Consider the following 22,461-nt stretch of genomic DNA (forward strand, 5'->3'; position numbering starts at 1 on the left):
TGACACTCGTTTGCATCTATTCCCCGGGAAGTTGCGCTCTCGGTGGACCGGTCCTTTTGTGGTCCGTACTGTTTTTCCTCATGGAGCTGTTGAGATTGAGACAACAGATGGTAGTAGTTCTTCGAAGGTTAACGGTCAGCGGTTGAAGCCCTTTTTAGAGCCTTTTCCTACAGGTGATGTTGAGGAGGTCCCTATGGAGGACCCTGTTTACCTTGATTGACCATCGAGGCGATTTTGTATGTTGTATAATATTTTGTAGGTTTTTGGTTACTCTTCACCTAGGTACTATCTTTCCGACTTCTCTCTTTACTATTTCCTCATGTTACTTATATTTTTGGTACTGTTCTTTGATTAGAAACATTGAGAACAATGTTAGATTTAAGTTTGGGGGTGGGGTAGAACTTTTTGTTACCTTTTCGTTGCAATAAATAAACTCCTGAGCCTAGAAATTTTATCCCTATTAAGGATGGCACTAACCAATCTAAGTGGATGGAAGCATTTTGGTTGTAGGAGTTGAGGAACCAATCTGACTAGATGGAAACATCTAAAGAGTCTATTCATAAAAGCATAGAGCTCAGGTGTTAGAAATAACATGATAGTTTCACCATATCTCATTTAGTCCTTTTCACTTCTGTTTTTGTTTTGTTTTTAAACTATGTTTCTCTAAGTGATTAGGTGGGGATCACGATTCAAGTTGTTACCGATGCTAGGGTGAAGTAGAGTGATTGAGATATTAAAAAAAAAAAAAAACATTGAGACCAGACCATCAGACCAACTGGAATAAATTCAATAAAGTCGACCACTAGAACCCTTGTATATGCCAGTGTGTTGACCTAGAGTTAGGATTATCAATCACTGGTTCCCTTGTATATGCCAGTGTGTTGATATTAGTCAGACTAGTATCTCGGTCCATTAGGATAGGTTCATTTTGGCGGAGGCCTTAAAACAGATATGAGAAACACCGTTCACCTAGTAAACATCAAAACCATCTATGTTTTTCTTTATACCCATCTTCTTGATCTATCCATGTGATTATTTTCGACTCCGGATATTGATGTCCATAGTGCAACTATCTGAGTAGAGCTCTGTCACTTATATATGAATTTTAGTATGCTTGAGTACAAACTCGTGTACAACAATTGAAATTTCGCATCAGGGTACTTCCTCCTGTAGTCAATAAGTATGCCAACCAAGGAGATTTTTTAGTGCCTTCCAAGGTTCTGTGTAGATAGCTAGGGTATGGAGTATAAAGGTTTTGTGGGTATACCTCTGGTAAGCCCTCCAGAGACAACACTCCTCAACTAGAGACACCTAGGGGTTTAAAGGCTTATTGCATATGCTAAATGCAATCGACGATGCCTGCGACAGTGAGTTAGGATTTTATTTCTATTTTATTTTTTCTAGAGGACTAGCAAATAATAGGATTGGGGATATTTGATAGACACATTTTTGTGTCCGATTTGTATCGATTCTATATATTGTTAGGGCTCATTTTTGTACTTATTATGGTGTTTTATTTATTTGTAGGTATTTTTGGCCAATAAACATTTTTGGAAAAAAAATTGGCTCGAAAAGTTGTCGGAAAGCACCCGGAGGACACTTGCTATTCGGACCCCAGGTTTGGATAAGGGGCACCCCCAGGACACCCCTTAAGGCAGCTGCTAAAGGCACCCCTACTCTGGATAGGGGGCGCCCCTTTACTTTCACGATTTGAATTCTCAAATTTGGCGGGAAACTGTTGCAAATGAAGAACAAATTTGGGTTTAGATTTTGGACGTGATTTTAAGAGATTCAATCACTAAACTCGATTGGGTTGGACCTGTTTATCTTAAACAGGATGGTATGACTGCTTGGATCGATTAAATTGGGCTAGGTATCAATCAGAAACAAAACAGGGGAGAAAACTATTTACGGAAACATGGAAATTTGGTCGATGTTTTGTTGGATTTCTCAACTGTTGGATTTGGTATTAGTTGTAACAACACAACAGATTTCTACGCGTGCTAGAATTGAGAGAAAATAGAAGTTGTCGACAAGTCAGGAAAGATATTCTCGGCATTGTTTTGATTTATCTTTGGCAGTTACGTGCAATGGGCGAAGGTATAATCTTCATGCATTCGTATCTTCAGATTTGGGAAGTTCATAACCATCAAAAGACGCGTTAACTGAGGTGGCAGAGTTATTATCGTTACTTGGCAGAAAAAAAAAAAAGATAACTCCGTAACTTTTGGTGAAAGGCATGGGAGATTTTATCGAGTACTTTTTGGTCCTGTTTCCTATATATAGGTTGAGAAGGAGTCATAACAGAATAATCGAGAGTTGGGGGAAGTTTAGAGAAGAACAGAGAACGAAATCAAGAGTTGCAGGAAATTGTTCTGCTGGTGCACAAGGAAGACACGAAGAACAAAAGGCCATTGAAGACAGTCGTTTTGGGGTCTTAAAATCAGCGACAAAGCAACAGTATTTACAACAGTTTTCTGTAACAGTTCCATTGTAACAGCTGTTTTGCAACACCAATACACTGTTGCAAACAGTCTGTGTTATTACTTTTCACTCTTTTAATCATCTTTTGAGCAACAAACACATATTTTGAGATCATGATTAATATGAGAAGCTAAACCCCTTGCTGAGGCGATAGAGGAAGCTATTTTTCCAACAAAAAGTGGTATATTCTATTTTATCTTTTTTTTGCAATAATTATATGATTATTTGCCTTGAACTATTATTGAATATGATTTTTATTTGAGTGATTGTGATCTATTTTGATGGAGTATGCTTAGTTTTAAGACTTTTGATGCTTCATACTTGGTATTTACAATTACTACTTTTGAAAATCTACTTGTTGCAATATTTTAGAATTAAATTAAACAAGAAAATTGCATAAATATAAGTATTGGTTTAATCACTTTGAACTTGGAAAATAGTGGAATATTAGCCTCAGTGTTTTTTTTCGTATTGATATCATCTTTGATTGAGTTTGCTATAATTTTTAGTGAGTTTTCTATTTTAATATTAGAATTTAAGTCTAATTAATATCCTTCACAAGTCTGAGAATCGAACCACTTTTACCACTATCTATAAATTACATCAGTGGGCAAGCTAACTGTACCTTCTATTTAAAATTAGGCAGTATTGCATGATTATAAAAATAGTTTTACACGTCGATCTTTATGAGAGAAAAAGGAAGAGGAATAATATTCTGAGAATTAGAGTTGTTGTGGATGTTTCTAGGAGAGTGGCTACTGGTTTTAGGTTGTGTATTTCAAGGAAACTTGATGGTACTGGGTGTCTTTAATGTATGAGAATTTACCTAAAAAGATATGTTGTAGATGTGATATTTTAGGTCATGATAATGATTATTGTTCTAATAGTGAGTTACTTGAAGTACCCATTTACGAGAAGTGTATTGTGAATTATGTTCCTAACAGTGGTGTGTGTATGTAGTAGGAGCAGTGCCTTCAAGATTTTCTGTTGATGGTAAAAATTTAAAGGAGATCATGAAAAATATAACTAAAGAAAATTGGCAAAATAAGGTTTTTGCTCTTTAGAAAGCGTTATCTTCATGCTTTGCAGATCAGCATTCTTCCACTCCAGCATTCTATTCACTATTCAGTATGGTAATCTTCGCTTCTGTTTCCCTCGCAACACCATTGGAAAGAGGTACACTTTTCGTCCGCATCTTCTTAATGGCGTCAATTATTTTGACGAAGCCGCCCCATATTGAAACCATATTCTTCAGAAGACTTCAAATCGTATTCCCAATCGAAGAATATATCCTTAGTAACAGTACCTCTAGCTCTGGTTCGCATGTTATCCATGACACGCAATAGGGAAAAAAAAATTGATGGGGAAAATTTGGACTGTGGCATGGGGGACAAGTAAAAAATTGACATGTGTTAATGGTATTTTGATTGTTTTCAACATATAAATGTTCTGAATGTATACAACCAAATTTATCACAAAATCTTAACAATAAACTTAGTGTTTAAATAATATTAATGATCATAATTAAAGGAAAATAATATTGAAGATCCTAATAATATTGCAAATCTAATATTCCTCTAAACTTTTTTCTTTGTTGTTTACTGTTCCTCGTATGTTACTGTTAGTCAGTACTAATATCATCCGTTTTACCCACAGAGGTCATTTGAGTTTTTGTGTAGCATCATAAGTGCTTTCCATAAACATTTTAAACTGTTTTTTTCATCTTTTATTTGATATCCAGCTACACCATTCCCTTTCACACTCTCCATGGATTCCATGGTCTCGTCCTTCATGGAACCTCCGTGGTTTTATCTCTAATAGAACCTTCTACATGGGTTGTTTATCATTTTTCGCGGTGCATAACAAATACAAATCCTAGCTCTTAAGCTAGTGAATCTCGGAATGTTTATGAGAATAATTAGGTAATATACTTTTTCCTTTCCAAACTGCGCTTTAAAATAATCCATCAGTGTTGAAATTACCATTACTTTAGGAAACAATTTATATACAATTACAATATTGACACAATTGCTAAATTATGAGAATTTAAGGAAGGGTAAAACTGGACGTATAATTTAAAAAATTGAAAGCCGTCAAAGTACCATAGACATATGTCGGTTTCTTACTTGTCCCCCATGCCCCCATCCAAATTTTCTCCCATCAAAAATTTTCCCCACGCAATATAGCCTCTACTCGCATTATCAAAAAGTAAGCATGCTCATATTTCTTGGTAGTGGCAATATGACCATATCTATGCCATATTTCATGATACAAGTCGACATATCCAGTGGAGACACTAAATCCACCAACTAGTTCATGATACTTGAACGGTTCGCTGGATGGAGGATTCAAAGCGACGCCTACATTAGTGTATTCATGCAACACCATACGAGTCTCCATCATTGGATCAATTTCTTCCGTCTCTGGAGCAACATCAACTCGAACTTCAGTCTCTTCAACGGATTCAAGAAAAACATCTTCATGATCCCTAGCATCGGTGCATCACCACTTTGTTCCACAATAATTCTCATGTCATCATTAGCTTCATTATCCTCTATTTCACCGTTTTGCACCTAATACGACAATTATATGAGTTAGAGTACTTCAAGCATGAAATTCAAGTGGAAATCATAAAATTCACAATATAGGTGAACTAATATCATCAAAAGCATGGAATTCAAGTGGAAATCATAGAATTCACAATATAGGTGAACTAATATCATCAAAATCCTTCGTTAAGCATTCAAAACACATGCAAATGGTCTAAAGACCTAAAAAAGACGTTTTACAACAATCTCGTCTGAATCACAAGTAAATATCGTCCATACAAAATTTTGCAACAAGCTCGTTTGAATCTTGTTCATTGTCCATCCAATGTAAATATTGTTGGTATGAAGTGGATATTTAAGAACAAGTCAGATGAATTTGGAATAGTGGTTCGAAATAAAGCAAGACTTGTCGCTCAAGGCTACTCACAGATTGAAGGAATCGATGTTGAAGAAACCTTTGCTCATGTTTGACGTTATCTACTGAAATCATTTTGGATAAATATCCTCATTTGCAGGGAATTATCGACATATTTTATATGATTGGAAAATGTGTATGTCAATCCATATTGAGTTTTTGTCTCAATGACGCTTTTAAGACCTTAGTCTCAGCATCATTTAAAAATTTGATGTTTATCAAAAAGCTTCAAGAAAAAAATTAAAGTCGCGTGTGTAGATGGTGAAATTTGGATAAGGATAAAAGGTGTCATTTCAAGACCATAGACAAAATTACTCTCACAGGAGAGATTAAACCCTTGGTCCTCAAGGCACTCATAGCCACGATTTCTAGTATATGTCCATGCGAGACACTGCTGGTCGTGATGTGTGATTCCTAGCGCACATCCTCGACGAGATACTGCTGGTCATGTAGGCCATGTAGATGCGTAAAAACGTCCTCGGCGGACTTATGGCCCAGAGCGGAGACATACATGTCTCCTGTAAGCACGACTCACCATATTTGAGATCAAGGACTGATTCCTAGTATATTATCGCAACATACACTGGTCACGTCTACTTTAAGCTCTGACTCGACTTATTGAGGTTTCTGAATAATTCTTAAGACATCCCCACGAGCGCTGGTTATTCTGCCTCAGGGCCCTTTCGACAGACTCCTAAAACATCCTTTCGAGATACACTAGTCATGTATTCCCCACAATACAGACACAATTAACTCCAACGCAACTATAGGGAAGGGAACCAGGCAGCAGATGGAATTCCAAACTATACAGCGGGCGGAAGTGAAGAAGGAAACCCTATTAACAACCATCTTGGATCAGACAATCCCATCTTTTCTACACCAAATAATATCGAATGACTATATGGGTACAACATACCCCGTGTAATAGCAATTCAGTTTTGTTTATGTTTTCTCATGTTTTAAAAGAAAAAAGAAAAAGAAGAAAAAAACCAAATGGATTGAAGAAGACTATGTAACGTTTGCTATACAGTATAACTGAAACGAAATCTGTGATATCCGGTTAAGTGTAAAGTGTAAACACAGGGGAGGATGGGCGAGGACACCTGTGCTTCATTAACCGGTATGTAGACTTTTGTACCGTTAGGCCCATGATAGAAACAACTATGATCAAAAGATCATACATAATGATTCATATGGGATATGGCCCTGGCAGAGAATGATCACCAGAAATGGAGGTAAAAACAAGAACCATGATTTTGGGCATACTGAAATCTTATTGGGCATACTGAATAAAGACGAAAAAAGGATGTGAAATAACAAAATCAGAAATCCCTTTAACCAATTTTTTTTAATGGCAAATCTACCACTTACGTATTAGTGTTAGTAATCTGGATTAGTGATTAAAATTTTTGTTTAGTGATTAAGATAATTTTCAGAATTATAAAGGTTTGCTTAGATGAAAAAATTTAGGGAAAAAAAATTCAAAGTTTTTATTGAGAAGGAGAGAAGGAGAAAGAGAAAAATTTTCTTCTTGATTCAATGGAGGATGAGGAGGGTCATCATTCATCTAAAAAACCTAGGAAAATACACATCAACTACAACAACGATTCCCAAATGGCTGATTTCTTAGATTATGAGAATGATTTTACACAAGCTCAAACTCAATCTCAAACTCGAACACAAACTCAATATGATGATTTTTATGAGCCAAATCCAGATGATGAAGACATTGATGAGGAACCCAATGCTTCTAATACACATGTACACTTCTATCTTATGCTCAATCTCACTTCTATAGCTCGAAATTATGAAAAGTTTGTGATTTTCCTTCATGGTTCAGCGAACCAGGTTGAGGTTCGACTCACATCTATGAGCCGAACCAACCAAATGATGAACGGTTCGGCTCGCTGAAACTGTTTACAGCATGCTCCGAACATATATTTTCCAATTCCAACCCTTTTGCCAGACACCAGTTCGGCTTATATGAAAGTTTAATAGCAAGCCGAACCTACTCCTGACTGACCCGGAATAAAAATTATTACTGGTTCGGCTTATATATCAAAAATCGTATAAGCCGAAAATGCAATTGTTAATTTTTGAGTAAAAATATTGTTACTGGTTCAGCACATATTGAGAATATCGTATAAGACGAAACCTCTAAATGTTCATGGTTCGGCACATAATATGATTATCGAATGAGCCGAACATTACTATTAATTTTCCTTTGTAGTATTTAACCTTGCGATATTCTTTGTAGATCGTGCTTGGCGGACCTGTACCCATGGAAAATCAACCTGAACCAGTAGACATAATTCACGAAGACACCAAGGATCACTTCCAAAATGATTTGGTATGTAAGAAGTTTTTGTTTACCTTAATGTTGTCGGAATATTCCAAAGTTTTTCTTATTAATTATTTGTTTTTGAATGAACGTAGGATGGAAAACTAAACCCGAAGTTGTGGATTGGGTTGAGGAACACGCGATGAAGATGAATATTGTACTAGTTAAAGGACAACAAAGCCGAGGGGATCGATTTGAAATGATTTGTGAGCGTAGTGGAACCGGCGCTAGCAAGGTTAAAAAGGGTACTGTATATGTTGGGAAGACCGGGAGAAAGAATAAGATGAAGATGAAGAAAAGAAATTGCCATTTCAAGCTCGTTTTCAACCTCAAGAATAAGTCCTTGAACAAAGATGATAAATATTGGATTATGAATAAATATATGGATTGTCGTCATAACCACCCACGTCCCAAAGACCTTCATGGATATGCGAAAGTAGCGCGACTCAAACCCAACAAGATGCTAGAAGTTGATAAAATGACACGAGCACGTTTGCCACCATCTGGAATTCTTAGCAAATTGAAGGGGGACGACAAGAATAACAAGTCGACTATGCAAAATATCTACAATGCAAGACAAAATATTAGAAGACTCAATTTGCAAGGTAGGATGGTGGTGCAACAAGTAATGTGGTTAGGGTTGAAGCATAACTACGCTTTCCAAAAGAAGTTGGATGACTTCGGTCAAGTCACACACCTTTTCCTTTGGTGTCTCAATACTCGATCTGCACGGTTGTGATCGGGAGTCTCATAAATTCTCTTCGCCCAAGATTCAGCATAATGATAGACACATTTTTGTGTCCGATTTGTCTCGATTCAATATATTGTTAGGGCTCATTTTTGTACTTATTATGGTGTTTTATTTATTTGTAGGTATTTTTGTCCAATAATCATTTTTGGAAAAAAATTGGCTCGAAAAGTTGTCGGAAAGCACCCGGAGGACACTTGCTATTCGGACCCCCGGTTTGGATAAGGGGCACCCCCAGGACACCCCCAAGGCAGCTGTTATTCGCACCCCCACTCTGGATAGGTGGCGACCACCATCTTATCCATTTGAAATTCAAAATGGCGGGAAAGTAGGTGCAGTTTCTGGCAGATTTAGGGGTTGTGATTTGGACCAGTTTCAAACAGATTCAAACGTTGATTCTCATAGGCTAAGCCTGTTTTGGCAATCCAATGTCAGTATAGGTGATGGAACGGAAGAACTTTGGCTGGATATTGAGTTTTAGTTAATCAGGGAAAGGTATTTTTTTCTCGGGTTTATACAGATGATTTTCTGGGCAGATTTTGTTGGGTTTTCTCGTCAAATTGACTTGGTTCGGGCTTGTTTGATCCAAACAGGATTGGTAAGACTTGTAGATACGAAGAAAAAGGGACAGAAACCGAGTTTAGGTAAAAAAGGGAAGTTCAAGTTTTTTCGGGTATCTGCTGCTATATTTATGGAAGTTATGTGGGAGATATTCTCGAAAACTTGATCACAAAAGGGAAGAGGAGATAAACAGGGGAAGTACGTACGGTGCTTAGAGGAAAGAATACGAGAGTTTCTCTGGTTGGAAGTAAAACAGGGACGTGCATGTTTCGAGTTTTCTTTATCTTGATTTGGAGAATATTTGGAAGATTATGTGAAGACTGTGAGATGATATGAACCCTCAGATTTATTTTATACGCTGGGTAGAGCTTGGATAACTGCTGGAGACGCGTACAAAGAGTTTGGAAAGAAAGGAAAAGTCGAGACATTTGGTTGAAGAAAAAGGATATTTCTTGGAGATTAAATCGACCGGTGGGATATAAAAGGAGTTGGGATAACTCATAGAAGGGGGACGAATCCTTTCAGAGAAGTTTAGAACACTACAGAGCTCCAGAGATCGAGTTGCAGGAAAATACCGTATTCTGCTGCTGCTGCTGAAGAGGAAGAACACGAAGAACATTGACGCACAAGTAACTGTCGCAGAAAACTATCGTTGTTTCATAGAAGAACCCATGTGTCGTTCATCACAGCAGTTGCATTAGGTCTTTAGCTACTATTTCTCCCTGTAACAGTGATTCTGTAACACCAACAAACTGTTACGAATCGTCTGTATTATCACTTTTCATCTTTTTAATCATCTTTTGAGCCATAAACAAATATTTTGAGATCATGATTAATATGAGGAGCTAAACCCCATTGCTGAGGCGATAGAGGAAGCTATTTTTCCAACAAAAAGTGGTATATTCTTATTTATTTATTTATCGCAATTATTTTTATGATTGTTTTGCCTTGAGTGAAAATTGTCTGAATGATTCTTGTTAAGCAATTGTTATTTCTTTTGATAGAGCATGCTTGGACCTAGGTTTTTGATGTTCTATGCTTCGGATTTACACTTGTTATTTTGAGAATCTACTTGTTGCAATAGTTTAGAATCAAATTGAACGAAAAAAATTGCATGAATATAAATATTGGATTAAATCACTTTGAATTTGGAAAATAGTGGAATTTTAGCCTCAGTGTTATTTTAATATTGATATCAACTTTGATTGAGTTTTCTATAATTTTTAGTGAGTTTTCTATTTTAATATTAGAATTTAAATCTAATTAATATCCTTCACAAGTCTGAGAATCGAACCACTTTTACCACTGTCGACAAATCACATCAATTTTTGGCGTCGCCGACGCAGACTTGTTTTTAGGGTTTTATATTTGTTTTATTTTCATTTTTTTTTTATTTTTGTTCTTTTTTATGTTTTTGGGTATTTATCTTGTGTCTACAGGTTCTGGATCATAAAGAAAATTAAGCCAAAGAGTTTGGTGATTTCATAAAGACTTGGAGCTAAAGATTAAAGTAAAAAGAACAGAAAAGAAGACAATTTTATTTTAGACAATTTTAGTTTAGGGTTTGTTTATTTTCTTTTAGAAAAGAAAGAAAAACTATATTAGGGTTTATTATTTTTGTAATTTTTCTTTACTTTTTGGACTTTTGGACTTTGGGACATTATTTTTTTATTACCCTACGGAAGGGTACTTTAAATATAAATTGTTTGCAGAGAAGGAGGACAATTACGATATTGTCTCTGCACCTTGGGTTCGTACACTAGACATCGGAGTCAGTGGCCCGAGTCGACTACAACCGATTCATCCCCCGTCTGGAACGGGAGGTAAGATTCTAAACAATCGCGAATCCCCTTTCAGCGAGTTACTGGACTCCTTCGTATGCATATATGTTGAGGACTGAATACATACATTTATTTTTCTAGTAAAGGGCAAGGCCTGGCCATACGAGATAAGGGTTCGGATTTCATCACCGTTCTCTTCTTGCCCGCTTTAGGAACACGTAACCTACGCGAACCTAAGACTAAAATTTTGACTAGAACGAGGCCGATAGGGTAACGAGCTTAACAGGAAAGTCATTCGAAAAATATTGGTTACTCTTTTAAGCATACTTCGAAGTTCTTGACGGTGTATGTAAGTTGAATGCGTGACTGCGCCGCCTTGTAATACTGGTGAGGCCTTGGGTATCAAAGCTCCACCGAGCTTCCCTCGCCTCTATTCAACTTACGTTAACTCGGATTGATTCCAGAGGGGTTTGCTTAAATTGTAACGAATTCCCGTTCGAAGGATTAGAAGCTGGTCTAGAAACAATCTAAGTGGAGCCATCATGCTTTTTGTTTGCTATAAATCAATAGGTTTGATTTGGTTGAGTCGGCCTTGATCTGTGTTTGCTTACCCTTCCAATTTAGAAAATTCTATTGTATGCCTGAACGTAAAAGAGACGCACTAGGTAGATTTTTTAAGGAGAAACCTAGTAGTTCGAAGTGTCTCGATTACCTTAATCTAAAAAGTTCGACTTTTGAAGAGTCTGTTTTTGAACGTCCTTTAACTGAGGAGAGAATCCCTGTTGCTCCGATAGCGCCAGAAATGGCAACTTTGAAAGCTTTGTTGAATCCAATTAGGACTACTCGTCCTTCGTGTATTAATTTAGCTGAAATGGAGGCACCCTATGAACTGAAACCTGGGACCTTACAGATGCTCTCAATCTTTTTAGGGAAAGAAAATGAAAACCCTTATTACCATGTTAGGGATTTTGAGGAAAATTGTAGTACTCTAAGAATTAGAGGCTTAGATGATGATGCTTTGAAACTTAGGTTATTCCCATTTTCCCTGAAAGATAAGGCCAAGTCGTGGTTACATAGTTTGGACTCCGAGTCAATTGAGACATATGAACAACTTACATATGCCTTTTTCAATAAGTTTTTCCCTAGGCACAAAACATCGTCTATTAGGCGCAAATATGCACATTTTCACAACAAGAGGGAGAATCTTTATATAGGTATTTGGAAAGGTTCAATGATTTATTATCCCAGTGTCCTCATCATGGTTTAGAAAAGTTTAGGCTAGTTCAGATCCTTTACGAGGGTTTAGATTATTCCAGAACGACCATGGTTGAGTCTCTATGCACTGGTGGATTTGAAAACCAAACTGTTGATGCGGCGATGGAATTTTTTAATGAAATCGCCGATAAAACCCCGCAATGGGAAAATAGTAGGGCACCCCAAAAAACAATTCTTTTAAGTAGAGGAAACGTTAATAGGGTAGAAGGAGGCAATGAATCAGATGCCAAAATTGATGTTATAGCAAAAAGGTTAGAAGGCTTAGAAGTGGGCCAGACTAGTGGAGCCTTTTTGGGAAGGCCAGAATATTGAAGAGCAAGCCAATGCTCTTTATAATAACATTATATTTGATAACCGTCAAAAGATTGACCCATATTCAGAAACCTATAATCCTGGTTGGAGAAACCATCCGAACCTTTCGTGGTCTAAAGGCCAAAGTCAAGGTCAGTTTAGTAATTCTAATGCTCCCCCACGTTTTGGCTATACTAAGAATCCTTCAGGATTAGCTCAGTTTCAGAATCAGTCAGATAAGAAAATCCTAAATTTAGAGGAATCTCTCGCCTTGTTAACTCAGCAAACTGCAAAATTTCAGTTATCCGTAGAACAGAGTCTACAAGCTAGTAACATGATAGGACAAGAAAATAGTCAGGTTATTTCGGAGTTAAAACCCCAGGTTGGTCTGATAAGTGATTCTTTGAGAGAAAAAGGTAAGTTTCCTAGTCAAACATAACCCAACCCTAGAGGAGTTCATGAATTAGGTGCAAAACCATCGAATCAATTGAATGTTGTTAGAACCCTTAGAAGTGGTAGAGTTGTAGACAATAAGGTAACCATTCCTGATAGTGAACATACTGTACTTCACCCCTCATGATCTCACCTCTCAGGACCAGTAGCTGAAGAGACTGATAAAGTTTCTGATGATGTGAATTCGGTTCCTGAAAGGTCTGATTTTATGCCTAGAGCCTCATTTCCTCAGCTATTAGTACCAACAAAGAAGGAATCGAACTTTAATGACATAGTGGGGGTTTTTAATCAAGTTACCATAAACCTTCCCTTATTAGATGCAATTAGGCAAATTCCTGCTTATGCCAAGTTCCTTAAGGATATGTGTACGCGAAAGCGAAAACTTAGCGTCCATAAGAAAGCCTTTTTAGCTAGTCACGTAAGTTCAATCATTTAGAACACCACAACTCCAAAGTACAAAGACCCAGGTTCTCCTACCATTGCTTGCACAATAGGTAACTTCCGGGTAGAAAAAGCTTTACTTGACTTAGGAGCCAGTGTGAACTTACTACCATTCCATGTATACTTACAGCTAGGACTTGGTGAAATGAAACCTACTCAGATGACACTGCAGTTAGCTGATAGGTCTGTTAAAATCCCTCGAGGTGTTATCGAGGATGTTCTTATTGAGGTCGACAAGTTTATTTATCCAGTGGATTTCGTGGTCCTAGATACCCAACCTGTCCCTGACCCACAGAACCAGATACCTATGATTTTAGGTCGCCCATTTTTAGCTACGTCTAATGCGATCATTAACTGTCAAAATGGTGTGATGAGTTTATCTTTTGGTAATATGACTATGGAGATGAACATTTTTAATGTCAGTAAGCAACCTTATGAGCTAGATGACACATGTGTTGAGGAAGTGAACATGATAGAAGCCTTAGTTCAGGAGTCATTACCAAACATTTTGTCTGAAGACCCATTAGAAAGTTGTCTATCCCATTTTGGTTTAGATTTTGACGATGATAGCACTATTGAACAGGTGAATTCTCTATTAGATTCTACCTCTGTGTTAGACACTGATAGATGGAAAGCTAGGTTCGAACCGTTACCAGTTTCTGAGACTACCTTGATTCCTTCTTTAGAAGAGCCCCCAAAGTTGGACCTTAAACCACTACCCGATACTCTAAAGTATGTGTTTTTAGGCCCATCTGAGACTTTACCGGTGATTGTAGCTTCCGATTTGGATAGTGATCAGGAAAGTAGGCTAGTAAATGTACTTCAAGACAATAAGGAAGCTTTAGGGTGGACTATAGCAGACATTAAGGGTATAAGTCCTACTATGTGTATGCATCAGATTCATTTAGAGGAAGACTCCAAACCTTCTAGGGAGATGCAACGTCGACTGAACCCTAACATGAAAGAGGTAGTTCGAAAATAGGTGCTTAAGTTGTTAGAAGCGGGTATTATTTACCCAATTTCAGACAGTAAGTGGGTCAGCCATGTTCAGGTTGTCCCCAAGAAATCAGGTATCACTGTAGTCCAGAATGATAATAATGAATTAATCCCAACCCGAGTGACCACGGTATGGCGTGTGTTGTATTGACTATAGAAAATTGAACAAGGTCACAAGGAAGGATCACTTTCCCCTTCCTTTTATCGACCAAATGCTAGAGCGATTAGCTGGACATAGTCACTATTGCTTCTTATATTGTTACTCCGGTTATAATCAGATCGTTATTGCCCCAGAAGACCAAGATAAAACAACTTTTACCTGTCCCTTTGGTACCTTTGCGTATAGACACATGCCTTTCGGGCTATGTAATGCCCCTGCAACTTTTCAGCGTTGTATGATGAGCATATTTTCTGATATGGTAGAACGGTTCTTAGAGGTCTTTATGGATGATTTTTCAGTGTTTGGTTCATCTTTCGATGAGTGCTTGCATCATTTGACATTAGTGTTGACTAGGTGTAAGGAAAAAAATTTAGTGCTTAATTGGGAAAAATGCCATTTCATGGTTAAATCAGGAATTGTGTTAGGGCACATCGTCTCTTCAAAGGGTATAGAGGTAGACAAAGCCAAAGTTGACCTTATTAAGACTTTACAGGTCCCAAAAACCGTAAAAGATATTAGGTCATTCCTAGGGCATGCAGGTTTTTACCGTCGATTCATTAAGGATTTTAGCTTGATTTCTAGACCTCTTTGCAATTTGCTTGCAAAGATGTTAAGTTTGTCTTTGATGATGCTTGTTTAGAGGCTTTTGAGAAGCTTAAAACTTTACTCACTACTGCCCCGATAGTCCAGGCACCTAACTGGAACCTACCCTTTGAGATTATGTGTGATTCTTCAGATTATGCTATACGTTGGCTCGTCAGCGAGAAAACAAATTACTTCATGTGATTTATTATGCTAGCAAAACTCTGAATGATGCCCAAATGAACTACAACTACCGAGAAGGAATTTAGCCATCGTGTTTGCCTTGGATAAGTTTAGGTCCTATATTAGGTTCTAAGATCATAATCTATACAGATCATGCTGCTTTGAAATACCTTTTATCTAAGAAGGATACCAAACCTAGATTGATTAGATGGATCCTTTGTTACAGGAATTTTCCCAGACATTAGAGACAAAAAGGGTGCAGAAATGTAGTAGCAGACCACTTGTCTAGGCTAGTTGTTAGTTCCCCTAGTGATTCCCTTCCTATAAGGGATAGTTTCCTGATGAACAATTGTTCTCTGTTTCCCAATCACCTTGGTATGCAAATATAGTGAATTATCTTGTTACTGGTCGAACCTCAACATTGGGGTAAGCAAGATCGTTCTAGGTTTTTAGCCGAGGTTAAGCATTTCTTTTGGGATGATCCTTATCTGTTTAAGTATTGTCCGGACCAGATTATTAGGAGATGTGTATCTGAGAGTGACTAGTCTAGTATTATCTCCTTTTGTCATGAACATGCATGTGGGGGTCATTTTAGTGCTAAGAAGACTACTGCTAAGATTGTTTAGTGTGGATTTTACTGGCCTTCGTTGTGTAAAGATTCCCATAGTCATTGTGTTTCTTGTGAGCATTGCCAGAAGTTAAGAACCATTTTCCGTAGAAATATGATGCCTTTGAATCCTATTTTAGTGATTGGGGTCTTTGATGTGTGGGGCGTTGATTTTATGGGTCCATTTCCTATTTCGTTTGGTTATCTTTACATACTTGTCGCTATAGACTATGTGTCTAAGTGGGTTGAGGCGGTTCCGTGTAAAACGAATGACCACAGGGTCGTAGTCCAGTTTTTGAAAGAGAATATACTTACACGTTTTGGTAAGCCGCGAGCTATAATTAGTGATGGAGGTTCACACTTTTGTAATAGACCGTTCTCTCTTTTAATGAAAAAATACGGTATTACCCATGGAGTAGCAACCCCATATCACCCTCAGACTAGTGGTCAGGTAGAGGTTTCCAATAGGGAAATTAAACGTATTCTAGAGAAAACAGTTAATCCAAATAGGAAAGACTGGTCGTCGAGGCTTACCGATGCCTTATGGGCTTACCGTACTGTGTTTAAGACACCCATTGGAATCTCACCTTATCGTTTAGTGTTTGGCAAGGCATGTCACCTGCCTGTTGAGTTAGAGCATCGAGCCTATTGGGCTATTAAGAACTTAAACTTTTCACTTGACAAGGCAGGAGCTCAAAGAAAGCTCCAGCTCAATGAGTTGGACGAGATTCGTAGAGATGCATACGATAGTGGTAAGGAGTATAAGAACAAAATGAAACTTGTGCATGATAGGAACATTTTACGAAAGTCATTTTCTCCAGGTCAAAAAGTTCTTCTGTATGACACTCGTTTGCATCTATTCCCCGGGAAGTTGCGCTCTCGGTGGACCGGTCCTTTTGTGGTCCGTACTGTTTTTCCTCATGGAGCTATTGAGATTGAGAAAACAGATGGTAGTAGTTCTTCGAAGGTTAACGGTCAGCGGTTGAAGCCCTTTTTAGATCCTTTTCCTACAGATGATGTTGAGGAGGTCCCTCTGGAGGACCCTGTTTACCTTGATTGACCATCGAGGAGATTTTGTATGTTGTATAATATTTTTGTAGGTTTTTGGTTACTCTTCACCCAGGTACTATCTTTCCGACTTCTCTCTCTACTATTTCCTCATGTTACTTATATTTTTGGTACTGTTCTTTGATTAGAAACATTGAGGAAAATTTTAGATTTAAGTTTGGGGTGGGGTAGAACTTTTTGTTACCTTTTCGTTGCAATAAATAAACTCCAGAGCCTAGAAATTTATCCCTATTAAGGATGGCACTAACCAATCTAAGTGGATGGAATCATTTTGGTTGTAGGAGTTGAGGAACCAATCTGACTAGATGGCAACATCTAAAGAGTCTATTCATAAAAGCACAGAGCTCAGGTGTTAGAAATAACATGATAGTTTCACCATATCACGTTGGGTCCTTTTCACTTCTGTTTTTATTTTGTTTTGTTTTTAAACTATGTTTCTCTAAGTGATCATGTGGGGCTCACGATTCAAGTTGTTACCAATGCTAGGGTGAATTAGAGTGATTGAGATTAAAAAAAAAAAAGGAGAGAAATTGAGACCAGACCATCAGACCAACTGGAATAAATTCAATAAAGTCGACCACTGGAACCCTTGTATATGCCAGTGTGTTGACCTAGAGTTAGGATTATCAATCACTGGTTCCCTTGTATATGGAAGTGTGTTGATATTAGTCAGACTAGTATCTCAGTCCATTAGGATAGGTTCATTTTAGCGGAGGCCTTCAGACAGATATGAGAAACACCGTTCACCTAGTAAACATCAAAACCATCTATGTTTTTCTATATCCATCTTCTTGATCTATCCATGTGATTAGTTTTGACTCCGGATATTGATGTCCATAGTGCGACTATCTGAGTAGAGCTCTGTCACTTCATATGAATTTTAGTATGCTTGAGTGCGAACTCGTGTACAGCAATTGGAATTTCGCATCAGGGTACTTGCTCCTGTAGTCAATAAGTATGCCAACCAGGGAGATTCTTTAGTGCCTTCCAAGGTTCTGTGTAGATATCTAGAGTCTGGAGTATAAAGGTTTTGTGGGTATACCTCTGGTAAGCCCTCCGGAGACAACACTCCGCCACTAGGGACACCTAGGGGTTTAAAGGCTTATTGCATACGCTAAATGCAATCGACGATGCCTGCGACAGTGAGTTAGGATTTTATTTCTATTTTATTTTTGCTCGAGCACTAGCAAATAATAGGTTTGAGGGTACTTGATAGACACATTTTGTGTCCGATTTGTCTCGATTCTATATATTGTTAGGGTTCATTTTTGTACTTATTATGGTGTTTTATTTATTTGTAGGTATTTTTGGCCAATAAACATTTTTGGAAAAAATTGGCTCGAAAAGTTGTCGGAAAGCACCCGGGTGACACTTGCTATTCGGACGCCCGGTTTGGATAAGGGGCACCCCTAGGACACCCCAAGGCAGCTGTTATTCGCACCCCCACTCTGGATAGGGGGCGACCACCATCTTCTCCGTTTGAAATTCAAAATGGCGGGAAAGTATGTGCAGTTTCTGGCAGATTTAGGGGTTGTGTTTTGGACCAGTTTCAAAGAGATTCAAACGTTGATTCTCATGGGCTAAGCCTGTTTTGGCAATCCAATGTCGGTATAGGTGATGGAATGGAAGAACTTTGGCTGGATATTGAGTTTTAGTTAATCAGGAAAAGGTATTTTTTCTCGGGTTTATACAGATGATTTTCTGGGCAGATTTTGTTGGGTTTTCTCGTCAAATTGACTTGGTTCGGGCTTGTTTAAGCCAAACAGGATTGGTAAGACTTGTAGATACGAAGAAAAAGGGACAGAAACCGAGTTTAGGTAAAACAGAGAAGTTCAAGTTTTTTCGGGTATTTGCTGCTATATTTATGGAAGCTATGTGGGAGATATTCTCGAGAACTTGATCACAAAAGGGAAGAGGAGATAAACCGGGGAAGTACGTACGGTGCTTAGAGGAAAGAATACGAGAGTTTCTCTGGTTGGAAGTAAAACAGGGACGTGCATGTTTCGAGTTTTCTTTATCTTGATTTGGAGAATATTTGGAAGATTATGTGAAGATTGTGAGATGATATGAACCCTCATATTTATTTTATACGCTGAGTAGAGCTTGGATAACTGCATGAGACGCGTACAAAGAGTTTGGAAAGAAAGGAAAAGCCGAGACTTTTGGTTGAAGAAAAAGGAGATTTCTTGGAGATTAAATCGACCTGTGGGATATAAAAGGATTTGGGATAACTCATAGAAGGGGGACGAATCCTTTCAGAGAAGTTTAGAACACCACAGAGCTCCAGAGATCGAGTTGCAGGAAAATACCGTATTCTGCTGCTGCTGCTGAAGAGGAAGAACACGAAGAACATTGACGCACAAGCAACTGTCGCAGAAAACTATCATTGTTTCACAACAGAACCCATGTGTTGTTCATCACAGCAGTTGCATTAGGTCTTTAGCTACTATTTCTCCCTGTAATAGTGATTCTGCAACACCAACAAACTGTTGCGAATCGTCTGTATTATCACTTTTCTTCTTTTTAATCATCTTTTGAGCCATAAACAAATATTTTGAGATCATGATTAATATGAGGAGCTAAACTCCATTGCTGAGGCGGTAGAGGAAGCTATTTTTCCAACAAAAAGTGGTATATTCTTATTTATTTATTTATCGCAATTATTTTTATGATTGTTTTGCCTTGAGTGAAAATTGTCTGAATGATTCTTGTTAAGAAATTGTTATTTGTTTTGATAGAGCATGCTTGGACCTAGGTTTTTAATGTTCTATGCTTCGGATTTACACTTGTTATTTTGAGAATCTACTTGTTGCAATAGTTTAGAATCAAATTGAACGAAAAAAATTGCATGAATATAAATATTGGATTAAATTACTTTGAATTTGGAAAATAGTTGAATCTTAGCCTCAGTGTTCTTTTAATATTGTTATCAACTTTGATTGAGTTTTCTATAAGTTTTAGTGAGTTTTCTATTTTAATATTAGAATTTGAATCTAATTAATATCCTTCACAAGTCTGAGAATCGAACCACTTTTACCACTGTCTAGAAATCACATCACATAACCAATCAACACATTTCCTCCATTTTACGGAAGACCATGAGGCAAACCATCTGATCTAGGTGTAATTACGTCATCTTCATAAGGAATGTGTAAACCAGTGATCCGTTGTTCTGCAACGTTCTTCTCTTTCTCGGGTTCTGCCACCTTCTTCCCTTTCTTGTCTTTCTTGGGTTTTCCTTGGGGTTGTGTTTCTTGATTATCATCAACTTCTTCATCTTCATCTATTCCTTCTTCTTGTCTTTCAACTCTTACTTGTTCATCTTCTTCTTCTCAAATGCCTCCTCTACTTCCCGCTCCCAATTTTTTCTTACCTCCTCCTCGAGGATCGGGAGTTTTAGAAGTAGAAGGTGTTACCTCCATCTTCTTCCTCTTTTTAGCTGCAGTGGTCCTGACACAAGTATGAAAGTTAGAAGACTACTTCGAACAACAAAAGAACACAAACTATATGAAATATGAATTTGAAATACCAAAAGCTTGTCAACAAATAAGAAGGTTCGGCTTACCCGAAATAATACATATGCGCCGAACTATGTCTTAAAATTTTCATTATCTTACGCAGAGAGTGGTTCGGCTCATACGTAAAAAATAATTATAAGCCGATTCTACATATTCGGCTCACAACCAAAACTACAAAATAAGCTGAACATATAATTATAAATTGAAACATGTATTCGGTGTAACATGATATCATATAAATAAGCCGATCCTATACCCTTGTAAAATTTATGGAATTTTAACAATAATATTTGGCGTAACCCAAATACTATCGAATACGCCGAATCTACACTTATGAATTGAAACATATATTCGGCGCAAAATGGTGTCATACAAATAAGCCGATCCTATACACATGAAGAATTCATGAAATTCAAATAACATTTATTCGGCGCAAAACTAGTACTACCATATAAGCCGATCCTATACACATGCAAAACTTATGAAATTGAAACAACATTTATTCGGCGCAAAACTAGTACTAGCATATAAGCCGATCCTATACACATGCAAAATTTCTGAAATTAAACGAACATTTATTTGGCGCAAAACTAGTACTACCATATAAGCCGATCCTACAGACATGCAAAATTTATAAAACTCACACAACACAAATTCGGCTCAAATCTAACACCATCGAATAAGTCGATCCTAAATATAAGGCTCTGTATCATTAATTTCGGCTCAAAACAGATATGCATTTTAAGCCGAGCCGTTCATATGCACTTTCAAGGTTCAGTTTCAAGAACAACTCGGCGCACATCTAAAATTAGTTTTACACCGAACCCTACCACGTAACTGCCGCACAAACATGTTTTTGACGAATTAAATCTATCATACCAATCAAAAACATCAAATACGAGATGGGTTTGTAAAACTAACCTTCTTATTCTCATTTCAGGAGTTGGTTCTTCTTCAATCTCTTCTTCCGGTTGGATTTGTGGTTGATTTTCAGTTTCTTCTTCACTCTCTAAATCTTCTTCTTCAACAGGTTGTTCAATTGATCGATTAGAACAAGATACTTGCTTACGACGACCCATTATATAGATGAGTTTAATCGTCGATCAACTTTTCACGAATCGACGATTAAATTTCGGCGATAATGCGATGAAAACAAAAAGAAGAGGCTAAATGGTTCGGCTGTGGAGGGGAAGAAAATAAGGGGTTGAATGAAACTGATTTGTTGGTTCAATGATTTTAGATTTTTCTATTAGGGTTAGGAATAGATTAGTAATTTAACATATTTAAGAGTATATAGGTAATTCAATATGCACATAGAATACCTTTATAAGGTCATCCAAATTAGAATTATTATTTTGTATGCCTAATAAGAATTCAGTACTGCCAAAAACAGCGTTCAAAAATAACATCCAACATAGGGCTTTAGAGTTTAGTCAACAACCACTAGGAAAAGAATAACCAAAGTGCCAAACAATTGATTAAACCCACTATTGGGAGGAAGCCATTCATTCATTCAAATTAAGTGTAAACTTTAAGCTTCTCCAACTTCTCTCTGCCTCCCTCGTATATGTGTCAAACAAGGACCATACCTTACCTAACCGCCTACACTTATGACAGCACCAAATCCCACACCATTCATCACACAAAGTTAAACTAAATTATAAAATAAATCATAATTGATTCTATCTTATTTTTAGTCACTTACAAAGATACTAATTCTGTATTATCACTTAAATCACTGACACTGAAACTTTCACCTATATTTCCTATCCAGAATCTACATTTTTTTTACTGGTCACACTCTTCTGGGAGCCTCATCTTTTAGCATATTGTATGAAAAGAAACCAAACGAAACGATAAATATAGGTTGTGTGTTGATGAACTCCTTTGAGTGCAGATGAAGCCAAATATATTTTGAATATAAAGTACCGACAGAGTATACATTTGAAAACAAAAAAGATCACGTGAGAAGCTGATTCATAATTGATTCTCAGTACTTTTGTGCACC

At 37.4% G+C, this 22,461-nt stretch overlaps 1 pseudogene; it reads right to left on the reverse strand.

The window, feature by feature from the left end:
* Positions 1-12,044: 12,044 nt before the first annotated feature.
* Positions 12,045-12,144, reverse strand: LOC113325492 (annotated as a pseudogene).
* Positions 12,145-22,461: the final 10,317 nt, after the last annotated feature.

This window comes from Papaver somniferum, chromosome 11 (assembly GCF_003573695.1).
Source record: "Papaver somniferum cultivar HN1 chromosome 11, ASM357369v1, whole genome shotgun sequence".
Taxonomy (NCBI): Eukaryota; Viridiplantae; Streptophyta; class Magnoliopsida; order Ranunculales; family Papaveraceae; genus Papaver; species Papaver somniferum.